The following is a 4673-nucleotide window of genomic DNA, read 5'->3' as shown; positions in this document are numbered from 1 at the left end:
CCTGCATTGAGGGTATCTTAAATTTAATGGAATGTAATCTGTAAATTCAATATAATCCCAATTAATATCTCCATAGGCTTTTCAAAATTTGATTCTAAAGTTTATACGAAAGAACAAAAGTGAAATTTTTCATAAAAATTATGAAAATCAATGTTCTTGTAAAGGGGGAATTAGTGCTATCAGCTATTAAAGTTTATACTGAAGCTAAAGTAATTCAGAGCACCAGATCACAGGAACAGAGTTGAGAGTACTGAAGTGGCCTCATTTATAGAAATAGCTACTTCCACATATTAGTGGTAGAATTCTAAACTCTATGGTGAACAGTTTGATAATATCCATTAAATTAAGAATGAACATACCTGAGTAAGTAGTGTGGGTAAGCTGTGAAGTATTTATACAACGGGATATTATAGAGCAACAAGAATGAACAAGTTAAAATCCACACAATAACATATGATTCACAAACATAACATTGAGTAAAAAAGCCAAAGACAAAAATGTAAGTTCAAAAACAGACAAAATTGTGGTGTTAGAAGTCAGGGTAGTGTTACCCTTGGATAGCTCACAGGTTGGGAAACACGAGGGGCTTTTAGGGGCTTTATAATCTGTGTTTTTATTAATCTGGGTGTTAGTTACTTAGGTATGTTTACATTGGGAAAATTCATCAAGCTATAAACAAAGGATTTATGTACTTTTTGAATGTATGCTATACTTCAATAAAAAATTTTATATAAATAAAAATAGTGTGCGTATGCATAGTCACCTGTATGAATCCACATACCCTTTGTTTTAGCAATTCCATTGCAGGCATATAGCACATGTATGTATACGTGCATACTTTTATAGGTGGAAGTTAAATAGCATGAAGATATTTGTCGCTGTGTTTGTAATCACAAAAGCATGTATAAAACCTAATTACCCATCAGTAGGGAACTGATAAAATAATGGTATAGTCATAATGAATTAGTAGCAGCTCTTTAAAGGAGTAAGGCAATTCTGTATGAACTAATTTAGAAAAGTCTCTAAGATATATTAAATGAAAAGATCAAGGTGCTTGAACAGTACATGTAGTATGCTACTATTTGCGTGTGAGTGTGTTTTACTTTAAAAGGCACGAATGTGCAAACATGTATACATAGAATATATCTGGAAGGACAGAAGAATATATTAACACTGGCTCTGTCTGAGGAGTGGAACTTTTTTGTCTATGAATTCAACTACTCAAGATACTTCATGTAAGTGGAATCATATAGTGTTTGACCTGTGACTGGTTTACTTCACTCAGCACAATGTTCTTCAAGGTCTGTACTATTTTGTGACTTTGGAATTCTATACTTTGTCCACTTATTACCTGTTTTTAAAAGCATTAAAAAGACATGACCTTATTCAGAGCTCGTTAATTACATGGTAAAAAGTTGATCTCTGATGTGTGTATTCAATTCAACCAGTATTAAATGCCAGTTGTGGCAGCAAAACAACTTTATGCCAAAGCACCATTTAAAGCCAGATTTCACTGTTTCTCCTTTTCTCATCTATAGGTGCCAACCGAAATGTACACTCATCTAGTCCCTAACCTCTTTGCTCAGTAGTTTCCCACCTGGGCTTATTATCCGGCTTTGGTCCTTTCCTCAAAATCTACTCTTTACTCCAGACACAATCTGGCTCTATGCCAAGTTCATTGCTTCCTCTCTGCAGATTTTCTCCACATTTTTGACCTGGAAAAAAGGAGGTTTTTCATTCTGTTAGGTTTTCATTGTAGCTTTGAGACCATTATTCTAGAGCCCTGTGCAATAGCATTGTTTCCCATGAATTGAAACTCATTGTTTCCAGTAGGATTTTTGACTGGATATAGGAACAGGAACAAGTTGAAATGACTCTGAAGTTTATGGGAAGACTGTGTATTCATTAACTAGAACAGAGGGGGAAAGGCAGGCTCTAGGTAAAAGATATGTAACTCACTTTTGAAAATACTGATTTGAGATTTTTGCTTGCCAAAACAGCTGGAGCTATGAGCTAGAAATGGGAACTTAAAAAACAGCTTCTCATTTATAAACTGTGTGTGTGTGTGTGTATCAAAAATACAGAAAAGCATAAAGAAAAAAATGTTATCCATAAAACAGATAATCATTCTCAACACTTTAATGAATTAACTTCTGTTTTATCCTCTGATTTATATATATATATAAAAGTTCATGTATAAACTCACATTTTAAAATGTAATTTAGCCTGATGCAGTGGCAGGTGCCTGTAGTCCCCATGACTAGGAAGCCTGAGGTGGAAGGATCCTTTGAGCTCAGCAGTTCTGGGCTGTAGTGCACTGTGTGGATTGGGTGTCCTCACTGAGTTCAGCATCAATATGATAACCTCTGGGGAGCAGGGGACCACCAGGTTGCCTGAGAAGGGTGAACTGGCTCAGGTTGGAAATGGAGGATGTCAAAACTCACATTTTGATCAGTCATGGGGTCAGCCTGGGCAATATAGCAAGACCCCTATTTTGAAAAAGAAAAAAAAGGTAGTTGAGATTACATTGTATATTCTGCTTTTTTCCCTCTCTGTGTTCTATTCATGAACGAAGAAGTCCAAGGCCAGTCACATGTGGTCCTTACATTGAGAGTCAGCAGCAAAAGAGATCATAAATGAAATCATGGGACTTGTTGAAATTACACACAGTGAGATCCTGCACAGATGGAGAAAAAAATATGGCAAGAACAAAATTTTGGAAACTTGCCTAAACTTTGAGGCTTCAGGAATAAGAAATCATAATCAGAGAGGTAGGAGAATTAAGAGTTTAGTGTCAAACTAAGAGTAGAGTTTGATATTCTAAGAAAAAGGAGTAAAAATATGTTATAAAGAGGTAGAGCTAGATGAAGACTAAGACAAAGCTCTTAGATATGAAATTGAGAAACTATTAATTGATTTACAGTATTTATGCTGTCCAGCAATAGTGGAATAACAAGGGTGAGACTTATCTTGCTACTATAAGGAACTAGAAAACTAGACAATATATGAAGTGGCAGTTTATAGACATTAGATAACAGGCAACATGGGGTTGTGATCAATGAAAGATTGGTAAATAAACCAACCAAGCTCTATGGTTGCCCCAGTTTATTATATGGAGGTTGGTTTTAGGCTGCAGAGCAGGGATGGGGAACCCAAGTAGGCCTGGTGGTCTTATTGAGCTGAGAAGACAGGAGTTAGGGAGGGAAGAAAGCAGCTATAATTTGTAGGGCAGAGAACTCCAGACAATGCAGAGAGGTCTCCTTGAATCTGGTTGAGTACTAATGTACACATGCATGAGAGGAAACCACCTGAGGCCAGAGAAAGAACCCTGCTGGAAATCAGTAGGCTAAATGATTCCTGAAACTCACACAGAGCTAAGAATAGTCTGTATTCCTACTAGCCAGGGCATCCAAAAGGTATCACCTTGTTAATGAGACTAAATTAGCCCTAAATTAAAGGCTGCTCTCGACCCACCGTAACACATTGTATTATAAAAGCAAGTATTGGAGGATCTGGCTGATTTCAAGAAATTTAACTGTGTATCAGAAAGTCCAGTGCTATTTTAAGGAATACTGCAAAATCCAGCACCCCAAACATAGAACTTAGAATGTTTGACATTCATTCAGAAATTATCAGGCATGCTGTCAAAGAACCAGAAAGGTGTGACTTATCATCAGGAGAAAAATCAATAGATCAATAGAAATAGACCCAGAAATGACAGAGATGATGGAGTTAACAAAGGCATCAAAACAGCAATTATAAATATGTTCTCTGTGTTCAAGAAAGTAGAGGAAATGGTTAACATAATGGGCAGAGAAGTGGAAGATATAAAAAAAGGCCTAAATAGAACATCTAGAGTTGGAAATGAAATGAAAAATACACTGATGAGATTAATAGCAGATGAAGCACTGCAGATCAGTGAACTTGAAAACATAGCAATGGAAACTATCCAAAATGAGAGCAGAAAGAAAAATGAAAAAATTAATAGAGTATCAATGACTAAAACAGGAACAGTAGTTACAGACAAAAACATACATATAATTGGAGCCCCAGAAAAGAGGGAAGGGGAGAACAGAAAAAGGATTTTTAAAAATGACCAGAAAATTTCTCAATGTGATGAAAACTAAAGCCCACAAATTTAAGAAGCTCAGCACATCCCAAGGAAAATAAATATAAAGGAAACTACATCAAGGCACATCATGATCAAATTGACAATCAATAATAAAGAGAATCTTGAAAGCAAACAGGTAAAAAGAACACATACTATGTACAGTATAAGAATGATAAGAATGACAGCAGACTTCTCATCAGAAATTTAACAAATCAAAAGACAAATGGAGAGACCTCTTTAAAGTGCTTTTAAAAAAAAGCCTACTATTCTTCACCTAGGAAAAGACCTTTCAGAAATGAGGGTGAAATAAAGACTTGAAACAAATGCTGAGAGAACTTGTTGCCAGCAGATCTGCACAAGAAATGTTGAAGTTGTTTAGGCAGAAGCAAAGTGATTTAATAAAATGGAAATTTGGATCTTCACAAGGGATTGGAAAGTGCTGGAAATGGTAATTGTGGGAGTAAAAATAAGACATTTATTCTTATTTTTTAAATCTCCTTAAAAGACAATTGCATTGAGAGTGACTGCTGACAGGTACAGGGTTTCTTTTTGGGGCGATGGA

At 35.8% G+C, this 4673-nt stretch overlaps 1 protein-coding gene across 1 annotated transcript in view; it reads left to right on the top strand.

The window, feature by feature from the left end:
* VKORC1L1 (vitamin K epoxide reductase complex, subunit 1-like 1) overlaps positions 1-4673 on the top strand; it is a 72907-nt gene that overhangs the window by 30968 nt on the left and 37266 nt on the right. The window lies entirely within an intron of this gene.

This window comes from Propithecus coquereli, unplaced genomic scaffold (assembly GCF_000956105.1).
Source record: "Propithecus coquereli isolate 6110/MARCELLA unplaced genomic scaffold, Pcoq_1.0 Scaffold150, whole genome shotgun sequence".
NCBI classification, from domain to species: Eukaryota; Metazoa; Chordata; class Mammalia; order Primates; family Indriidae; genus Propithecus; species Propithecus coquereli.
The sequence above is the reverse complement of the archived record's forward strand: the minus strand, read 5'-3'. Positions and strand labels throughout refer to the sequence as shown.